This window comes from Pongo pygmaeus, chromosome 1 (genome assembly GCF_028885625.2).
Source record: "Pongo pygmaeus isolate AG05252 chromosome 1, NHGRI_mPonPyg2-v2.0_pri, whole genome shotgun sequence".
Taxonomy (NCBI): Eukaryota; Metazoa; Chordata; class Mammalia; order Primates; family Hominidae; genus Pongo; species Pongo pygmaeus.
In genome coordinates, this window is record NC_072373.2 from 9,119,883 (window position 1) to 9,142,627 (window position 22,745).

At 42.0% G+C, this 22,745-nt stretch overlaps 1 pseudogene; it reads right to left on the reverse strand.

Annotated features, from left to right (window-relative positions):
* Window positions 1-1,788: 1,788 nt before the first annotated feature.
* LOC129016751 (hydroxymethylglutaryl-CoA synthase, cytoplasmic-like) lies at window positions 1,789-20,477 on the reverse strand (annotated as a pseudogene).
* Window positions 20,478-22,745: the final 2,268 nt, after the last annotated feature.

Genomic DNA, 22,745 nt, shown 5'->3' on the forward strand with positions numbered 1-22,745 from the left:
TGCGGAGCCCTGCAGCGTTTGTCATGCAGGGCTCTCAGGTGACCACCAGAGGGCAGTGCATGACTGCTATGACATTGTTTACTTCAAAATGTTTGCAAGTGAGCCTTCTTGAGAAAATAAATGTTTTATAAACTTCGAGAATTTGTTTTTTTCTTTAAAATAAGGAATTATTTATTTAACAGCAAATAAAGTTTAGAAAATTTAGTTCTGTACCTTAGTTCAAACTATCTGTATTTTACAGTCTATAAGGCTCATTGTCAGCATCACAAAGCTGTGTAACCAATCTTCTTACCCATCCTGTGTGATAGGTTTTGTTTGTTCTTTTTTAAAGGTAAAAGTCTAAGAAAATGCTTCATAAATCCTACTTCCAGACCTTGAAGTGGAATACTTCTAGTTACACTATGTAAAAACTTGGGTTGTACCTTGTTATTTTCATTGAGCAGATACCAAAAGAAAAAAAAAAAGGAGAAAGAGTAAAAATGAAAAGAACTGTTCTACATCATGAATTTAGGCTGTCAGTCTATATGTTGAATTTATAACACTGAAGCATCAGAAGCAACCTAATAATGTCCTGCTCCGTCCTTCCTTTCCATTTATAATTTTTTAAAAGGCAACCAAAAAAATGTTTCATTCATTCTTCAAAATAAATTGCAAAGAAGGTTCGCAACAGTGAATGTCCTCATCCACACCTCCAATAACATCTCAATGTTGCTCGCCATAATCTGCCATGAACCGATTCAGGAGCCACCCAGAGCTTTATTCACGGTTTCCAAATGTACCATGTTTCCTATACCAGAAGCCTGCCCAATGTCAGCGTCTCTCTGCTCAGAGGCCATAACAACTTTTGTCACGGCTGGCCTGGATTTAACGCAACAGTCCAGATTCCAGAACTAGTTTTATTGTCTCAACTGTTTTCTTCCTCTTCAGGATTTATCAATTTTAGAAAAAAGGCTGTATATTTGTCTTGCCTCTTTCTTTCTTTCTTCTTTCTTTCTTTCTTCCTTTCTGTCTTGCCTCTTTCTCTTTCTTTCTTTCTTTCCTTCCTTCCGTCCCTCCCTCCCTCCCTTCCTTCCTTCCCTCTCTCTTTCTCTCCCTCTTTTCCTTCCTTCCTTCCTTCTTTCCTTCTTTCTTTGTTCACTACAACCTCTGCCTCCCGGGCTCAAGCGGTCTTCCCACCTCAGCCTCCCGAGTAGCTGGGACCACAGGCACATGCCACCCACCCGGCTAATTTTTGTATTTTTAGTAGAGACAGGGTTTCACCACGTTGCCCAGGCTGGTCTCAAGTTCCTGGGCCCAAGCAATCCGCCCACCTCGGCCTCTCAAAGTGCTGTGATTACAGGCATGAGCCAGAGCACCTGGCCTTGTCTTGCCATTGTCAAAGAATCTGTGCATATCACATTTTAAGACCACATTTCCCAAGCTAGAACTTTCAGTAAGCTTGTTGTTCAAAGTACAAAATTCTTACCTGTTTTAAAAAAATTTAATTGAAGATTAGTACCTCTGCTTTCCTCTGACAGAAGAACGGGATTCATTATACCATGGTTGAAAACTAAACTTCGTGTATACGAACGGCTAGAGAGGTCTGAAGTTTTACAGAGCCCTTAACATCACTCAAGTGCACTTGGCATTGGCCAGACCACAATGGGAAACATGTCAGCAAATTGAGAAAAAGAGACTTTCCCAAGTACACTATGGTCATCCAGGCTCCATGTCACTCACATAAAAATCTGAGCAACATGTAATCCTATCCCCACCCTCACACCGAAACCTTGCACCTCACAGAATATCTTAATGTTCCCCGTTACTAATGACAGCTGCTCCTGTTTCTGCTGCTGTGGCAGGGAGTCTTGGCACTGTCTTAGCAGGGCTTGGAATATGATCAGTTACTGTGTTTGAATGCACAAGTCTGACTCCTTCATCCCAAGTGTCATCATTTGGAGAAGGACACGGAGCGTAAGTTCTTCTGTGCTTTTCACGCACCCTAGCTAAGTACTATGTTTCTTCAAAGAGTGAATCTCTTGGGCCCTGGGGAACAGAGTTGACCAAGTGATGGGTGTCCTCTCTGAGCTTCGTGTTTTCAACAAAGACATCTGGTACCACACAAGTTCTTGAGCTACACCTTGATTTAAGATCCCATAAGCTTGCTGTTATTTTATCAATAGCAGAAACTGTTGTGGCATCTTGTGTAACTTTAAGAGAGTACAGGGTGGCGGCTGAACCAGAACCATACGAGAACACTCCAGTCTCTTCCCTGATCGTTGCTGAGGTGAGTACTGTGCTGGGACAGTTGCAGGGAACCATATACTGACAATGTGTATGTATTTCCATTTTCATTGGATACAGCAAAGATGCCTTTGTTTTCTGATGGAAGAGTTCAGAACTATCCTTCATAAATGCCATCTCCACATCTGTATCAAAATAGATGTCTTCTAATTTAACATTCCCAAAGGCTTCCAGGACATTCTAAACACTATTTTTATCTCTGTTCTGATCATTAAGGAAGTCATTCCGCAACATCCGAGCTAGAGATAAACTCACCAGTTTACAATATGGTGAGTGAAGGATCAAGACGCCAAAATTATTCAAGGTAAAATCTTTATCATTTCCCTCTTTCTGCCACTGGGCACGGATCTTTTTTCAGTCAACAGAATAGCAGTGGTGTAACGCACTGAAGCAGCACTGTGTGGAGGGTTTTCCATCTACTATAGGACATTCAGAGAGCATATCAGGCTCATAAAAGTCATAGGCACGTTGCATATGTGTCCCATGAAGCCCTCATTCAAAAATTAAAGTTGCCTTTGGCTCAATTAGCAGAGCTACTGCTCCGACTCCACCTGTCAGTCTAATATTTCCTGTGAGATATACAGCAATATCTCCTACAAGCTCCAGGGCAAACTGTCCATCCCAGGAGCTGGACTCAATCCATTTAACGGCACTGAAGACAGCAGCTGGGGCTCCATGGCGTGCATGAGTTGTGTCAGTTCCTTCTATATCTATATCCCCAGACTCCTCAAACAGCTGCATCAAATTAGTCTTTACTGACTTTGATTTGTCCGTGATTGTCTCTGTTCCAACTTCTAGTCACCCAGTGCAATCATAGGAAAGGTTTTTTCTCTCCATAGGATTCTGAACCACAGGCATGCAAAGAGAGTTGATCTTTTCTCTATGTGTGCAGGAGCCTATCTTGGCCTAGCCCAAGCCAGTGGTATACTTTCCAGCATCTATATCAACATACTTTTCCAACTTTCAAAATATTTCCTTGGCATGCCCCAGGTCTGATATCCATTCACTGTGTCCAATCCCAGGCAAGTCTTGGACTTCCTGGCTTCATGTTCGATTTGGTGCCTGGAACTGGATCTGGTGGCACTGTTGCCACTTCTGCTGCCCTCCCAGCACCGCTCAGCTGCATGCCCTGCAAGCCCAGGCCATGGGCCTAATCCTAGAGAATTTGTAAAGAAATATTTATTTGCTTTTATTTTTCAATTTAAATGGGAAGCCAGTGAAAATTCCACACAAGAAACAAATATAAGACAATCCAGGGAGTATCTGGGAGACAGTCCAGGGAGTGTCTGGGAGACAGTCCAGGGAGTGTCTGGGAGATACACCTTGTGATGCGTGCAAACTTGTAAAATTATTTGTCCATCATCAGGATTTGCGTCCAGATTCATCTCTCCCTCCTCTATCTATAAACGTCTGTCTATATAAAATATCTTCTGACTATTAGATGTAATGCACTAAAGATATTTGGTAATCATGTTACTTCTTTGTGATAGGAATCTTTTGGTAGCAAGCAATCTGCTTATGGGACGGCGAGAATATAATGGAAACAAGGGAGGACAAAATACAGGTGAACAGCAGGAAGTCTCAGCCACAAGTGTGTGAAACTGGACATCTCACAGTTAGCATAGCCAAAGTCTAGTATACATTGTTTACTATCCCCAAAGAACTCAGTGTCTGTGTGCGACCTTTGCAAAAATCCTTCCTTCCTTCCTTCCTACCTTCCTTCCTTCCTACCTTCCTTCCTTCCTACCCTCCTTCCTTTCTTCTTTCCTTCTTCCCTCCCTCCCTCCTTTCTTTTTCTTTCTTTCTTTCTTTCTTTTCTTTTTCTTTCTTTCTTTCTTTCTTTCTTTCTTTCTTTCTTTCTTTCTTTCTTTCTTTCTTTCTTTCTTTTTCTTTCTTTCTTTCCTTCCTTCCTTCCTTCCTCCCTTCCTTCTTCCTTTTTTCCTTTCCTTTCCTTCTCTCTTTCTGTCTTTCTTTCCTTTCTTTCTTGACAGAGTCTCACTCTGTTGCCCAGGCTGGAGTGCAGTGGCACGATCCCAGCTCACTGCAACCTCTGCCTTGTGGGTTCAAGTGATTCTCCTGCCTCAGCCTCCAGACTAGCTTGGATTACAAGCATGTGCCACCATGCCAGGCTAATTTTTGCATTTTTAGTAGAGATGGAGTTTTACCATGTTGGCCAGGCGGGTCGTGAACTCCTAACCTCAGGTGATCCACCTTCCTCGGCCTCCCCAAAAATCCTTTATTTCTTAAAAGAGGATCAGATCAGAGTAATGACCAGTGGTTATAATAATTTTGAGGGAGAGATTAGGTTTTATTACAATAACCTGGTAGTTGTGCTTTCTGCCATACTTGCTATAATCCTTAGCCCCCTGCACAGGACAGTGGACGACCTGAAAGCAAAGTCTACACCTTGGTTCCGACTACGTCGCAGATTTTTAGCCCAGCACCTGGCCAAGCAGAGGTGCCAAGTACAGCTGAATGAAGGCACTTGGGTTGCAACATCTGACAAAAATACTACGGTATTTGAAATTGGGACTTTCCTAGAACAGCCCAGATACGAGGTCATCATAAACATGCATCTTGACAACCTGCCAGGTCCTTTAATCCCGACTGCCTTCCCACTGCAACCCCCAGCCTGGACCTACCTGGTCTCAGGTATTTCCCAGAATCACGCTCTTGTTTTGCCTTCTCTGCTTACATTGGCCTCCTTCATTGGCCTACTCTGTGTTACTTCACTCTAGGTCTTGGGGGTCACCTCTGACTTCCCTTGGATCTCCCTTTTCTGGATCTCCCTTCTCTGGGGAGCCCATTGGATCTCCCTTCTCTGGCTCACTTGCCATCATCTTGTTTCTGGTTCTGCACTTGACTTGGATTGCAGCATTATCCCAACTCCAATTGGAAGACACCCCCAGCATGCTGACCCTGGGAGCCCTCACTAGCCAAAGTTACCCCCTCACCTCATCTCTTCTGGCATCCCCTCTTGGCATGGGAGTTCAGATGTCTACAAATGTGTAAGTAAGAAAAGTGGTTTCATGCTCTCTTACTAGAAAATAATTCCCAACTTCTGAAAAATTAGTAGAAAATTGTGGGTTTATTTGCCTTGCTTCTTGGAATAAGAAAACTTGATGACATAAAATAGAGACTGCAATATTCTGATACTAATAACAAAGAGTAACTTAAATACTGTGGCCAGATATATTCCCTCCTTTTATGTTCATGACACTGTCATTTAAAAACATGGATCTTAAGTTAAAATCTACTTTGCTATCTAAGGATTTCTACAATAAGAAAGTTTTTTGCTTGTTTGTAAAAATTCCTTTTAACACAAATGGAACTTTAGAAATTAACTACTCAAGTTGTCGCTTTTCATAAATGAGGCAGCCAGAACCCAGAGAAATGGTGTGTCTTGCCCAATGTCACCAATCCCTGCCTTGAGAGAGTGGACAGGGTCTTACTCCACTTACTATCTCCAGATTCCAGGCTGGTGCTTTTAAAATAGTAGGAGCTCAATAAATCTAAACAGAACTGAAGTATATTGAGCAATTTGAGAATGTCTTGAGATTTTCTTACTACTGGTTGTAGGTTCACCTTTGTTTCTGGTAAATCATGTTAAAATAACATTTCTTGAGCAGAGTAACTTGAAATAAACAAGGCTCCTTTTCTGACACTGAGCAGGGAGGATTATGCTGACAATTCTGATTACCTTTCTATATCCTCTCTGAGAAGCAGCACTCTAAAACCATCTGATTTGGGCTCAGAGCAGCCCAGATTGTAATATTATTTACCAGTTAATTGGGGGCAGGAAGCCAGCTCTGCTGCCCCCCACACACACCAGCAGAGACTTCCGAAGACCTTCATCCACTGCAGGAATGGCTCTGATGGTCTCTGAGGCTCTCTTTCCTCTTGGTCAGCTCCAGGTATGAGATTTATACATGTTGGAGAGGTTCATGTTGCTGTTAGAAGGTAGGTCTTTCAGAATATTAGATTTTGTGGAACTAAAGTTTAACAACAGGATTTTACTTATAAAACAATAACTATGTGAATGCGTAAAGCTTGGTATGGCTATAAGTCAGTGGTGGTTTATTCATTAAACAATTTATTTAATGATAAGATGGCCTAAAATATAGGTTTTTCAGAGAAATGAGCATGCCTGGTGATTTACGATGCACAGAAAGACCTGATCTTCTGGAAAAGGAGTAGAAATAAATTATGTCAATATATCATGAAATGCAGAATTGCAGAATTCTAAAACTGCTCTTGTCTTCTTTAGCTGCAGTAACTGAAAAAATCATGGAGTTAATATTGATCTTTCACAATTTTTTGACAAATAAAAATTGTATATATTTAATATTTACAATATGATGCTTTGAGATATGTATAGTGAAATGATTATCATAATTAAGCTGATTAACATATCCATCGCCTTATATAGTTACTTGGTGTGTGTGTGTGTGTGTGTGTGTGTGTTAACATTTAAGATCTACTCTCTCAGCAAATGTTAAGTATTATTAAGCATATTTACCATAACTATACAGTATTAGTATTATTAAGCATAGTTACTGTACTGTGTATTTGATCTCCAAAACTTATTCATCTTACACTTGAAAGTTTGTACCCTTCAGCTAAATCCCCCAATTTCCCATTCCTCAGCCCCTGGCAACCTCCCTTCTACTCTCTGTTTCTTTGAGTTCGACGTCTTTAGATTCCACGTATCAGTGAGAATATGCAGTATTTGTCTTTCTGGTCTTATTTAATTTAGCATAATGTCCTTTATGTTCATCCATGCTGCCACAAATAGCTGGATTTCCTTTTTTTATAGGACTGAATAACATTATGTATATATGTCATCAATGGTATAGCATGATTCAGTACCTGATTACTTTTTAAATGCTGAATAATATTTCATTTATAGATATACTACATTCATTTATTTGTTCATCGGTAGGTAGATACTTGGATTGATTCTGGGGTTTTTTGGCTATCATGAATAATACCTCTTTGAACATCTATGTAAAAGTTTTGACGTATACATTAGCTTTTATTTCTCTTGGGTGTTTCTCTGAGTAGAATTGCCAGCATCAGCCCACCCAGATGCATCTCATAAGGATCCCATATTTTATGTCTTTGCCAGTCTTGAAGTCACGCTTTCTTATGTGAAAAGAAAAGGTGACACTTTCTCTCCTCCTTTACACTTTCACACTCTTCCTATAAAATTAAAAGCCAAGTTAAAACTTAAATATGTCTATTTTTTAAGTCATGGCAATCAGCAAGTGATCCCATGGAATTTCAACTTTTTAAATTAAATAAAAAGGTAATCCTTTTAATTGAAAGCAAAGCCAAATGGTTGCTGAATATCTATCCTGGGGTGGAATTACTGAGGACATGTCAGTGATAGGTCTCCTCAGGCTGCCCACAGTTCTGTCTGGCAATCAGAGCTGGCCTTCACTATTTCTTTCCCAGCTATCTTATTCTTAATGTCTGAAGGATTTCCAGAGCTACTTTGATCTATTTTTTGGACAAAAGATTTCACATTTGAGCTTTTCTAAAGAAATTTAATAATATGGTTTCCTATCTAGTGAGCAAATAAATAATGTTATGTTGATTTGTACTTATTTGGGCCATTTAAAAATTGTGATAAAAGATAATAACATTAAATTTACCATATTAACGATGTGAAGTATACAACTCAGTCATAGTAAGTCTATTCACATTATTCATTTCCAGAAATTTGTTATTGTACCAAACCAAAACTTTGTGTCCATTAAACAATAACTCTGCAATCCTCCTAAATCTCATCCCATAGGAATCTCTATTAACTCTCTGTTTCTGACTGTGCCTATTCTAGGTTCCTCATACGGGTGTGGAATCATACAATATTTGTACATTTCTGCCTGGCTGATTACATTTAGCGTAATGTTGTTAAAGTTCATCCATATAGTAGATCTCATTTCTTTTAAAGGATGAGTGGTATCCCATTGTATGTGTTGATGTTTACTTGCAGAATGAGTAATTTATATATTTTTTCCATGAACAACTAACTGAAAGGCAAAGTAAACTACTGATAAAAGAGACTAGAACTGGTTACAAATGGAATCCTGGCAACGTTATTTAACTATTCCCTAATTTAACCAATTTTCTAAGTAAAACAATGAAAAGATGAGTAGGAGTTGCTGCTTTTTGGTGTCTCACATGCTAATCATATAGACAATGTGTCCACAGAGAGCACAGTAAAACAATTAGAACAAATTCCTAATTGCTTGTTAAGAAATGCTGGAATATTCAACATGAGTTCTATCCTATGACCTGGGTGTACACAGAAACTTTGTTTATTCAGGTTTGCCTCTTGTTTAACTCAGCATATTATGATGAATTATTATTGTTATTATTTTTTAAAGTAAGGTGCAGTCTTGCTCTGTCACCCAGGCTGGAGTGCAGTGGCATGACCTTGGCTCACTGCAACTTCTGCCTCCCAGGTTCAAGCAATTCTCCCACCTCAGCCTCCTGAGTAGCTGGGATTACAGCTGCCCACCACCATGCACGGCTAATTTTTGTATTTTTAGTAGAGACGGGGGTTTCGCTATGTTGGCCAGGCTGATCTTGAACTCCTGACCTCAGGTGATCCACCTGCCTCGGCCTCCTAAAGTGCTGGGATTATAGGCATGAGCCATCACACCTTGCCCTGATGAATTATTTTAGTGTCCCTAGAAAGCTCTGCATTTAGTTAATTTTCCATCTTGCTTTATTGATCTGAATAGAGCATGCAATTTTTGTGTGTGTTGGGCAGTTTGTGTTCTGATGCTCATGGGATGCCGCAGAAGTTGAGGACCAAGGAGATTTTCTTGTAAAAACCAACATGTACCCACTTTAGAAAACCAAAGAAACAAATAAATGGAGATTTACTTTCCTCCAGGGAGATGCTGTTTTGCCTCCTGAGGAAGCTTGGTAAGCCTCAGTGTAGGATGTAGGTGATGGTTTCACATGAGGCATGTTTTAAAAATCCTCTCTGATACTCTTTTTTATGTCTGGTGGCCAATCTCAATCAAAGGAAGGCTTTCCCCTGCTCTGTGATGAGTGACTCTTGGCATGAAGCAAGTTAGGTTCCTCCAGTCAGCAATGTGGTTTCAGTCTCAGACTATCAATTGAAACAAAAAGGAAGGAAGGAAGAAGGAAGGAAAAAAGGAAGAAAGAAGGAGAGAAGGAAGGAAGGAGGAAGGAAGGAAGAAAGGAAGGAAAGTTTAGATATATAAAGACCAATAATCAGATTGTGAATTTTGGCTCACCATATTCATTCATTTTAGAAAAAATTATTGAGTACCTACGATGACAATGAAATCAGCAGAGTGGACACTAGAAATACAAAGGTGAACCAGATAAATCTCTGGCCCCACAAAGCCAGACAGTCAAGAGCAGAGCTGGTCAGTGACAGAGCAGTTGTCCTGCTGGGACCTTAGTGCTGTGCTAGGGAAGGTTCCTGGTGCTCTAGGATGAGGTAGGGATAAAAGGTCAGAGAAGACCTAGACATCAACTAACTGCATTACATTATTTCCTTTAAGTGTTCAAGACTTCAGCAATTCACAGGTTCAAATTCAATCATGGATCAGAAGTTGTAATAAAGATTTCTCATGTCATTCTGGCACCTGGCAACTCATTGTTTATTCAATCAGAGATTATCAGAATAAAATCAAGATTGTGTCATTAAACAAAGGAATGAGTTAAATAGTAAGTTTATGATATTAATTTACTAATTTGTTTTACAGATTGTAAGTTTACTAATAATGCAATGTTTTGTTAGGTGCTTATAGCAACATTAGTTAGAAAAATCACAATGGCTGAAAACTCACTGGGAATCTGAGCTGTACTTCTGCAATCAACAGATATATATTGGGTGCTTACTAAGAGCCAAGCAGTGTACAAGGCTTGGGGACACAGAAAACAACATCTCTAGAGTTCTCCACTTTCTGGCTACCAGTGCTCACTCTCTAACCCCTGTCAGCCCACATTAAGTAGGAGGCATTTAACGATGGTGAATGGACCTTGGTCTCAGATGGGTGAGATCTGTTACATTAACCATGATTTTTTAAATCCTTCTCCCCTTTTAAAACTTCTTATCCAGCTGATTTCCTGGGATCCTATTTTTTCTGGGTTTGGAAATAGGTCTTCTAATGATCGCATGTCTCCCAGCTTGAATTTGCAGCCATACTAGTCAGGGACCATATTCAGCATAACCCCAATCAGTTGGACATAGGCATCAACTTGCTGGCACGAGCACTGACTGCTCAATCCTGGGCACTGACCCATCTGGGTGGCAGCCAGGCCATCCTCAGTCCTCTAAGGGTGGGATTCATCACCACCAGGTCTTTGGCTTTCACTCCGGTCTGCTAATTCCATCCACTGATCGATGCAGATGTCAGATCCCTGGTACCTCCTTGGGCCTTTACTTCCTGCTTGGCTGTCCTGATGTTGTTGAGCCCAGAACCCTTCCTCCAGATCTGTCTACTTTGGCTCATGTTACTTCATTCTTTTCATGGCCTGCTCTGGTAGCCTTGGATTCCAGAATCTTTCCCCCAGGCTTTTACTCCAGAATGTGATTTTTCCATCATTAGCCCTTGTTTACCCAAAAACCATCTGTAACAAATCCTTCTGGTTGACCTAGAATCAGAGAAAAATAAGTCAACTCAGCAGGGTAACAAAACAAAAGGTGAAATGAAGAAATCCCAACTCTAATGCAGGTAAGAGTGAACCCAATGCTGTTGCTTTAAAGGATGGGGTGCATGGCCTTTCCATGTCCCAGGCAGCTGTCTCTGCCACTGTCCATCTGCCCTGCCTCCCACTGATATACACTTACTCATTGTTCTAACATACATAAGTTTGTCCCAGTCCAAGACAGAGGTAGACAGTAACAACAGACAACTGCTTAATCTGGGGAGTTATCTTTCTAGAAGACTCAAATACACCTGCTTCTAATTCTAGCTCAGCTATTCACTCACTAGCTTTACAGTCCTTGTGAACTTACTTACCCTCTGAGTCTCAGTGTTCTCATCTGTCAAATAGAGATATGATATCCATGTATTCAAAAAAAATGCCTGACATATCGTAGGTGTGCAAAGAATAGGGGCTATTTTATTAAATTATTCAAAAGTTTTTTTTTTTTTTTTTTTTTTTTTTTAATCAAAGAAAGCCTCTTGGAGACATGACGCCCTAACAGAAAAAAATGAATCTAGGGTCGGAAGGAGGCATGGGGTATTTGAACAACATTTCATTCTAACCACAAAGCCACTCTGCCTTCATGTTGTTACCCTGTCATTCTAAACTCTGTGCACACACAAACACAGGCACATTAGTTAACACAGTAAATATAAAAATAAATGAAATTTTAAAACACACAAAAAACAACTCAAAATTCCTGAACAGATCTGCTAATCATTGTGAATATCCTCTGCTCTCTGTTGAGTAGCCAGCTCTAATTAGTTGGCCCTGTACAGAGCTAGACAGGCCTCAGTCACTTGCCAAGAAACAAACAGTGATGCCCCAAGATCCACGGGTGTAAAGTCACTACAAGGTGCCCTGTCTACTACATTAGGATTTAAAATATCTGTGAAAAATTGAGTCACTGGGAGAGTGAGAAGTAACATAGAGGCCTGTACATGCTGAGGCTTCCTTCAACCTCTGCCTGCCCCACCCCTGCCCCACTGCAGGCTTGGTCCTGCCCGGTCCCTGAGCTGGTGAGAATGAAGCCCGGTGTCCACTAGGCCCTTAGCTCTGAGAGCGGGTGTCTGGTTTGGGTTTGATGCCTAAGGCTGCTATCCATTGCCCTGGGAGCTGCAGGCCCCTCTGTAAATCTATGATCTCTGTCCAGATGGTTGAGTTTCCTGCCTGGTTCCTGGTTTACATTGAAATCTCATATAAGCCTAGACTTCCTTGCTCTCTGCTTATTTGACGGGGGTCTAAGCACCGAGACTGGCTCCTGCTGCTCTTCTCCAGTGGGCTGGATCCTGCCTCTCTCTCTCTCTCTCTCTCTGGTCTCTGTCTCCTGTGAAATGAACTTTCCTGGAACCAAAAGGAACTCATCCATCATATAAGGTCAGTGTCACAGAGACTGTGCCCTCAACACTTAAACTTCCAAGACCCTTTGAAACTGATGCCATCGCTGTCCTGCCCTGGGTGTCACATCCCCAGGGCTTTGACATTACGATGACTGCTCCTTAGCTGGGGGCAGGCCTATCATCAGGTTGGTTTCCTCATTTCCAACCCTGACTATTACAGGCTCACTCTACATTCCCTGCTCAGCAGGTGCCTGCAGACTTGCCCTTAAGTCCCATCCTCCTTAGGGACTAGGATCACTTTCTCTCCATTCATGTTCTTATTCCCACGGGTTCATTTTATAAAAATTTTATCCAATATGTGTGATGTACAAAGCTCCGTCCTGGAATTCCTGAGAGATACATCCTAACGCCATCTCAATCCCCAACTTTCCAAAACCACGGTGGCACTTCACAGGAGTGGCTGTGTGCAGAGGAGAAGACAGGAAGCAGCAACAGCAGCCCTGGGCTGGGTGCAGTCGCTCGGCACGGGAGTGGGTTCCTCAACTGGCCGTGTGCATCTTGTACCATGCACACCATCCTGAGCCTTCACAGTAAAACTGTGCAACAGAAACCTGCAATAAGGCTCTCTGAATTGTTTCAGAGCATTACAAAAACCTTAAACCCACATATCTCTCATTTTTACATTTCATATTTGCTTTCTGTTTCACACTCAGGATACAAAAGCGAATTCATTTTCACCAGTTCATTGTCATGACTTGAGCGCGATGAATGAAATGTTTAGCAGCTGTGATACGCTCGCTGTCTTTATGTTCAGTTCTAGCCTGAGTTTCCCCAAAGCAAAAGCTATCTTTACTATTGAGCATTTATACAGGCCTCATGGTTAACAAGAATTTATATTCTTTACACATGAAGGTATCCTTAAAGAACCAAAGTAAACTGCCTCTCATATGATGGAGACAGTGTCATCAAGCTGACAGACGAGGCTTCTGGAAGAACCAACAGTGCTGACATCAGCCAGTCTCATTTTTATTTCTAGGAGTTTTGAGGAGCTTATCATACCAGTGGTTTTTGTTTTTCCGCTTTCCTGAATTTTTCTTTTACTTCTAATTCAGGCACTGAGGCTATAATTTTATCATTTGGGGCGTGATTTCCTCGTATAACATTTAAAAGATGCAGGTTTGCACTCTTCCTCCTTTCTTAGTAGAAGTTTCCATATTCAAAGCAGTCATTTTTTAATCATTTTAATTATCTAATCATCCACATCATAGTAAAGTTCTTAATATAGAAATTGATCTGGATAGTTTTTGACTTCTAAGCGTTTTTACTTTTGATAATTAGTTATTTTAAAAGTTTCCTGCTAAATATCAGTCTTTAGATATTTTTGAATCTGAACACAAAGTGACTTTGGTCAGAGATACAGAGAGGAAAAAGACTGAATTTAATGGAAAACATCTTTTATGTACCTACTATGCATGATATTGTGCTAAGTGACTTGGGATACAAAAGGAATTCACTCACTCTCTCATTGAGCACATTTATTGAGCCACCACTACCTGCCAAAAGCACCTGATGTGTTGTGCCAGGCACCTGCTAGGTTCTGGTCTATGCTGGGAAATGTACCATGGATGACACTATCTCTAGAGCTTACAATAAACTCGCTTAAAAGGAAATAAAGTTGCTAAATATTTAATACGTGTACATGCTATGATTAGTGTTCTACATGGATTATTGTTTAATCCTCAAAGCCATTATTACCTGTATCTTTTATGGGAACCTGAGACAAGAGAGGCTGGTAACATACATGAGATTGCACTGTAAGTGATGAAACCAAGACTTAAATCCAGTCCCTCTAACTCCAGCACTGTAAGTGGTGAAACCAAGACTTAAATCCAGACCCTCTAACTCCAGTGCTATTGGGTAGAGAAGACGGGACAATTCCTCTCTTCCATTTACTTATTATGTAAAGAAAAATTGAAATAAGAAATAAAAAAGTCAATAGAAAATGTATTTCCTGAGCTGTCTAGACATTCCCATGGATGAGTGTGTACTAACTGGAATAAGGTGGGCAAGGAGATGGGGCAGTATTTGAAGCAGACATGTACTGTGTTCAAGTACAGTGGTTCTAACCAGCTAAAGTTGTTAAAGGACCATTAACTTTGAGTGACTCAGTACACTGGATCCCCAGTAGACCTAACCAAAGTCTCTGTCCTGGCCAATGAACAGTGAGACTTATATCAGCTAATCTCACATAGACACTTCAAGAACGTTTCTGGGAATTGAAAGGTCTAGTACATGTTGAGATATCCTCTCAGTTTCTTCCCCTTTATGAAAATGTGGGGAAGTTATTTGAAGACTCAATTAAAAGTCAAACAACATCTTGTATGGTTGAGATTTGTCCTGCATAATGCTGCATATCTCTTAGATAAGTGATTGCTATGTGGCATTACTACACATAGGTCTAATACAAAGAGGTACGTACCTCTTGGTTAGAAGACAAGGGTCTAAAAACCAAAACCGCATATAATAACCTAATATTTAAGAATTTTACTCTCTTTCCTGTAACTCTGAGCTTTGCTTGTGGTAGTGTTTTAGGTACAAATAAAGGAATCCTTAAAACCGGATGCAAAAGTAATTCTCTTGCATTGGAAATTGAATCTGCCTCCTAACCATTTCGCAGTATTCATCACACGGAAACAACTGAATTGTTGTGGTGCTACTTGAAGTGGTTAATACTAACTACAAGGGAAAACAGAAAAGCTACATAATGGATATAGGAAGAGTATGGATAAAATTCAGATGATCCCAATGGAGATTTTTTAAATTTCATATTTTCGTATTTTTTTCATATGAGTATGTCAGGATACATACACTTCAATATACAACTAAGATGGACTAAAATGGATCCGATTTACTTTCCTGCCTAAAGTAACTAAAAAACAAAATGTATAAAATATACAAAATATATGAAGCTGCTGCTTGCTTGACAATGAACATTAAGCAACAAGGGACAGTGATCCTTCAAAGACAAGAAATAAACAGAAAAGCCAGATGGTTGCCCCAATTTACTACTAGGGAAAGTTTACAGACTGTGGTGTGGAAAAGGGAACTCAGGCAGTGCCCAGAATCTTGCAGAGTTGAGAAGATGAATCTGGGAACCTGCAGAGGACAAGGCAGTTATATTTTCCAGGACAGAGCTGTGCCACAGAGGAGAAGATTGACAGAAAGAGAGCCCAGATGTCTGCAGAGAATCCCCTAGTATTTTCAGAGCAGTTCTGCATGTGATGAAACTACTTAAGTGTGGAGAAATAATCACCAAAAAGAATTAGAGGGAATTATCCTCAGAGCTCATACAGGGCTGGAAATAGTGCCTGTTCCCAAAGGCAAAAGTGAAAAACATTATAATTCGTAGAGCATCTGCTAGAGGACTGAGAAGGGTGCTGTCTCCAGGGTGGGAAACATTAACAACTCTAGATTGAAAAACTGTTTTGATCCCACCAAATGCAATAAAAAGCAAGACCCAAAAGGATCAAACTGAAATTAATTACATCCCAGAGCAAAACTGAAGAACATTTCTAGCAATACAAAAATATCCAGCACACAAGAAGATTAAAATCCGTTATTTTCTTCCAATAAAAACTTACTAGGAAGGAAGGAAGGAAGGAAGAAAGGAAGGAATGAAGGAAAGATGAGAGAGAGAGAAAGAGAGAGAGAGAAAGGCAGGAGGAGAAAGGGAGGGGAAGGAAGGATGAAGGAAGGAAAAAAATGAAGGAAGGAGGACAGACAGGAAGGAAAGAAGATACAACTCACATTAAAGAAAAAAAATCCTGAATGGAAATTGACTCATAATTAACAAAGATGATAAGATTAGAGAATAAGTAACTTGAAACAGAATTATATCTCATTTCATTCTGCTCACTACGCTAGAGGAAATGTACTAGTGAAAACACTGACCAAGTCAGATATAGAGGATATAAGAAAGAGAGAAAATAAACTTCTAGAGATAAAAAATACAAGGTATGAAATGAAAAACACACTGGATGAGATGAATGTAGATTTTATATTGCAAAAGAAAATATTTGTAAATTTTAAGACAGGGCAATAGAAATAATCCAACGTGGATAGAAAACATGGAGAAAAGAGTTTTATTAAACAAAAAGAGCATCAGTGAGCCTTAGGACAAATTCAGGTGTCTTATTGTAGCTGCAATTAGAGTCCCTGAAGGAAATGGTAAAGATAGAGTTAAAAAAATTTAAAATTTGAGGGCCACAATTCATTCTTTCTTTCTTTCTCTTTCTTTCTTTCTTTCTCTTTCTTTCTTTCTCTCTCTCTTTCCTTCCTTCCTTCCTTCTTTCTTCCTTTCTTTTCTCTCTCTCTCTCTTTTTTTTTTTTCTGAGACAAGGTCTCACTTCGTTACTCGAGCTGGAGTGCAGTGACACACTCATGGCTCACCGCATCCTCAACCTCCCAGGCTCAAACAATCCTCCCATCTCAGCCTCCCAAGTAGCTGGGATCACAGGGACACACCACCACGCGCAGCTAATATTTGTATTTTTTGTAGAGACGGGATCTCACCTACTCCCCAGGAAGGTCTCGAACTCCTGGGCTCAAGCAATCTGCCTGCCTCGGCCTCCCAAAGGATGGGATTACATGAGTGAGACACTACACCCAGCCTCAAAATTTTCTACATGTCAAAAATTACAAAACAGGAAAACTCAATGCACAAGAAATCGCAAGCACAAGAAGCTTCAGGAAACGACACCAAAACACACCAATTACATTTCTGAAAACTGGAGATAGAAGAAAATCTGAAAACTGACCAGATAAAAGATTTTCACAAATAAAAAGACAAGAATGACGATTGATCTCTATTAAAACAAACAAGTAAGATTTTGGGTAAGTGAGATGGGTTAGATCAGGTAACAGTTAAAGAAGAGACAGTCACCAAGGAAATTCATGGAAACTCCGAAGAGGTTTCCATGAGAACCATGTAAGTATCCCAGGATTAAAGAGACCTTTAGAAAAATTACAAAGGCTTCAGAAGATTTTTGCCAAAATGCTATAATTTGGTTAGAAAATTTGTGGCACAAATACCCAATCAACACTGGATTCATTCTTTGTTGGTTCCGGGAGACAGTGCATAGTTACTACTATAATCATACTTTGTTAAATATAAGATTCATTTATATTTCATAATTAAAATTTTTTTTCAAAATGAATTGTCAAGCGTGTTTTTTCTCCATAACTTCTTTGAAGAATTGGCCTCTAATTAATAAAGTAGCTGACTCCTGGTTCCCATTATCCATGCTAACCACCCACTTTTGTGTCTGTCTTCCACAGAATCCAGGAGCTCCAGGTAGGCAGACAGCATATTGGGTCGCTGGTGGGAGGCAGAGCCCCCTCCCCCACAGAAGCTGAATATGAAGGATACCAGGGCTGGTGGCTGGTGTAGGGGTAGAGGCGTGGGTCATTGCTGGAGGAGCCTGTGTGGGTTGGTGTTTCTAGCTGTGTCCAGCTCCAAATCTGCCGGCCTGATACTCTGACTGTCCTGAAGCTTGCATGAGCACCTCATGTGCTTTGAGAAGTTCTCTCCTGTTCACACAAGCTGGAGTGGTGCTGCTGTTAAAGCTGAGAATGTCATCTGTCTCCTACACATTCACGGCGGTCTCTATAACTCGCTGACCTCCCCTTACAAGTGCTTTCCTGAGTGAGAGGAAGGAGCTCTGTGCTTGGAGGGAGACCAAACAGGCAAGGTGGCCAGATCTGCCCCCTCTTCTCTCCTGGATGGCAGCGCCTGGCTGCTTTGCTCAGAAGCTGAGTTATGGAGCAGGAGGGGCTCAGCAGGGCTTTCTGGGCTCCCTGGTTCATTCCAGGTGCCCTGGTGGTCTCCACTGCTGGCTTGTCTACCTCCCTTTGTTCCCTCAGGGCTCAGCCCCAGGATCTCTGCAGCCCCCACTTTCCTCAGTAATCATCCACCCTGATAAAGAGACTCACATCTTGGAAACTGCAGCCAACACCTTGAAAACGTGTCACATTTATATTTTTGACTCAGAATGTTCACTTCTAGGGTACCATCTTAAAAAAAATGGAGATTTATGGATGCAGGTGTTCCCTTCAATGAGAGTGAAAAATGAAAAATGGCCCAATGTCCAACAGCAGAAGGTGCTGAGTAAGATGTGACACAGGGCCACTGAAAATGCACAAGGGCTAGAGGATGTCTGGGCAGTGTCCACCTGTGGGGACAGCAGATCACAGAGGAGCTGAGGGCTTGAAATGTTCCCCACCCAGCCCTCAAGGGCGCATGGGCTACACACAGAGGACCAGGACAGGAGGAGGAGCATCTCATGGGGAGGGCACTGTGTCTGGGTGGAGGGACTAGATCTTTTATTTTATTTTTCATTAATGTTGAATTCCTTCTTTTACTACTAATAAATTACATATTTCTGGCTTTGTAATAAAATGCCTATAAAAATTAAAACTAGGAAATATACATCAATTATTTAATAGGTGAGTGTTAAATGGATAGTATTTAATATGATGTGATCTTTTCATAATTGTAAAGATAAGATGAACATTGTAAAATATGTAAGTTTTACTTAAAGGAGAAAATAAAATATTTTCAACGTCCCACCACCAAATCTGATCATCAGTAAATGGTTTGGCCACATCTCTCAGGCTCTGTCTCTCTCATTGTCTGTCTCTCTCATTGTCTGTCTCTCTCCTGCCCTGTCAGTCTGTCTCACTGCCTCACATGCACATTCATTTACATATATGCGTGCCTGCATGTTTACATGGTATATATTTATTTTTTAAAAACTAAGATCCTCAATGCAGACTGACCATCACTGTACTTTTTCACATAAATTTCCTTGAAGTCTTTCTAATGTGGGCACATAGAGACCCACCATACCCACCTCAGCAGCTGCTTGGTATTCCCTGGTTCACACGGACCCAATTTTCTTCACCCATCCTCCCTACAGGGATGTTAATCATGTTTCCAATTCCTTGTTATTTCAACCAGTGCTGTGATGAATAGTCTTACAAATAAATCTTGAAACATGGTGCACGAATGTCTACTGGATGAAGTCCCAAAGTTATCACTGCTAAGTAAAGAGACAGCGGTTTAGAGCTTTGATAGATGCTGCCAGCTCGAGAGAGGCGTATCCATAAACAATTCTCCCAGGGTATCTGCCGGGGTCTCTGCTTCCCACATTCTCACCAGTGCTGGTTGTCACCCGACATATAAACCTGCCACTCTGATGGAGATGAATGACAGCTCAATAATGTGTTCAGGAGAAGAGGTCAGCTCCTCCACTCCAGGGGGATGGCATTTGAGCTGTGCCTACAAACAAGGGCGGTGCAGGGGACTGGCTGTCAGCCGAGGGGCTCCTGGAAGTGGCAATGATAGGATCCTGTGGCATTTTCTTATTCCCTTGCTGCCAGCTCACGGAGAGAGGGCAGATTGGGTCCTTGGCAGAATGTCTGTGTGTGTGAATGAGTGTGTTTCTGTGGAGTTTTGTTTACTATATACATATGTATATGATGTTTATCTGTTCATAATTATAAAATATTTAAGTATCACTTAGAAGGGAAAATAAAATATATTCAAGGTCCTACCACCAAATCTGACCATATTAAATGGTTTGGCCACATCTCTCAGCCTCTGTCTCTCTCATTGTCTCTTTCTCTGCCAGTCTGTCTGTCTCACATTCTCATTCATTTACATAAATGTGTGCATGCATGTTTACATGGTTTTTTTTAATGAGATGCTCCATGCAGACGATCAATGTGCTCCTTCACATACATAACATGTTTATATATGTGTGTGTATGTGTATATATACATATAAGTATATATATAAATTTATATATATATATAACTCTATATACTATATATAACTCTATATACTATATATAAATATAACTCTATATACTATATATGTGCATATACACACGGGTAGTGTTTGTGTCCCTCTTTCTGCATGAGGCTCCCTGTACTGGTGGTCGGCAACCACGATTCCTTTGAGCACTGCTGATGAGCTGCTGGATGGCCTGAGACCCCGCTGAGTGCAGACCCCCCGGGCTGGTGTGCTGATGCAGATATCACCACGGAGCCCTGGAGGGAGGGCCGCTTTCCTTCTTGATCAGTCCCTGCCATGCAAGTCTGGAGGAAGTAGGTTTACTCTGCCACAGGTGGGGCACAGCGGGGGATTGGAACCTCGGGGAGCACTTCTGAATATCGCACCCAGCGGGGCTGGCTAAAGAGAGATGTCATGGGAGCCTTTTTATCCAGGCTCGCGGGTGAAGTGTCGGGGTCCTGCTGCCCCAGCCATTCTGGGATGAGAATGGGGGCCGGGAGTACTCAGAGCTGCAATTCCACTGCCCGTCTGTGCCATGCCATATATCTGGCAGCTGAGGGCAACAATCTGCCTTGTGCCAGGGTGGACGGTAATGGGTTAAAAGGCAAAAGCTAGAGGGAACTTGCAGTATCAGGGGGTTGCCCATTCAAGTCCTATCCACTCTCCACCATTCTGAGCTTCAGAGAACAGAGGAGAAGGGGGTCTTTTTGGCTGGCGTGAATGTATACGTCCCCAGCCTTTCCTAGAAGTCCTGAGAGCCGCTCTAAAGCCCACACTGCTGAGTCCCTGGGGCCAGACACCTGGCACATGGACGGGGCGGGGGCGGGGGGAGCGGGGCTCGCGGCAGCTTCCAGGCTAGCGCATGCGCAGTTAGCATTCCTGGATCCTGGCCCCTGCAGGACCCTGGCCCATGGTTGAAGCAGGTCCCTAGAGAGTTCTCATTTAGAGAGCTGCTGCATTCGTCCTGCTCAGGTGTTAAAAAGAGAGATTTTTATGAAGGAGAGATTTCTGTGAAGAGGCCATGGCACGAAGGTTTATCAGATTTGTATGTATAACTGACCAAAAGGAAAATTGAAGCTCAGATACCACCACAGTTCAGCCCAACTGGCGATGGACGAAGGCCCTCTGAAGTCTGCTGGTGCATGGGCTGAGAAGCAGAGCAGACTTCCTGCCTTCAATTAATTGGCAAATAATAGCACATTCTGGGTTGCTTCCTTTCTCTGGAACTTAGTCCTGTCTGCATGAGAGAGAAAAGGGCGGATGCTCTGTACGATTCTAAAGATCTGGGGCTTTCACTTAGCCCATGTCCATGTCTACTTCTAATTGTCCCCATGCCTCAGTTTCTCTTAGGTGAACTAACCCCCGGCTGAAGCCCATGTACCTAAGTGAGGCTGACACACTTCCTGGCTACAGGAGACAGAGTCTACGTGAGATCAGATATTGGAGGAACCACTGGTGCCTTTCCCATGTGCTGTGCAGAGGAGCTTCATGGATGCACTGTCTGCAGCCCACACTGGCCCAGTGGGCTTGCCCACCATGAACATGAGGCCCAGTGGCCCTGCGCTTGTTCTGCTTGTGTCCTTCCCAGGAAGAGAGTCTGTGTGGACCCTGAAGCTCCTCTCTGCCTCACCCTGTCAGGGTGAAGGGAATAACACTGTCCATGCTAAGCTCCTATATACACAGTTCCAGTCCACCCGCCATTGGACATTTGGGAACCTGAGTCCCAGAGACAAGCAGAGACTGGTGAGGGTATAGGACATGGGCATGTCCAGAGAATAATGGATTCCCACCTCCTAGGCCAGGGCTCAACCATCTCACATGGGGTTCCCTAAGAGACTGGGGACCCCTGCCTAGCTTTCCCATGTGGACCCTGTACCTCTTAGCAACCCCATGGGTGGGCACCCACATGCTTGATGATCATAGGGCTGAAGTAAGAGGAAAAGTGGACCCTGAGGAGGTAACAAGGGAAAAATAAGAAAAGGCTGGAGGCAGCTCTGCACTCTTCTAGCACCATGACCAGGACGATGGCCTGGGAAGGAGAGAGATGCCAGGATACTGGGCTGGGGGAGCTGTAAGGTACCCAGGGGTCTGGCTGGTCTGAGACCATCTCACAGCAGTCAGAAGCAGATGGTACTTGGGGTTCTATGTCCACCATACTGGGCACCTTCAACTGAGACAAGACCTCCTAGGTTGAGGAGGGCTACAGGCAAGAGGGCCTCCATTTCCCTCCTTACATATTGTGATGCTATGAGTTGGTCACCTCAAGGTTCCCTCAGGTTTAGAAACTGTCTATGGCTCCAGGTTCCTGTAGATGACTTACTGAACTCCGTGGTCCTTGGAAAATGCTTTCTACTTCCTCGGAGTCTTTTGCAGCAGAGAGAATCAGAGAGAGACTGGAGGACTGAGATGTGGGGTAAGGAAGAACATGGCAGAGCACCGAACTACTCATCTTGAATAAGGCAAAGACCGTCTGTTAGAGCCTTCAGTCCTCACTGGAAATGAACCCATAGTCACTGCCCTGGCTGTGGTGAAGTGGCCTCATGAGTGAACTGGACCCCAGAGCTATT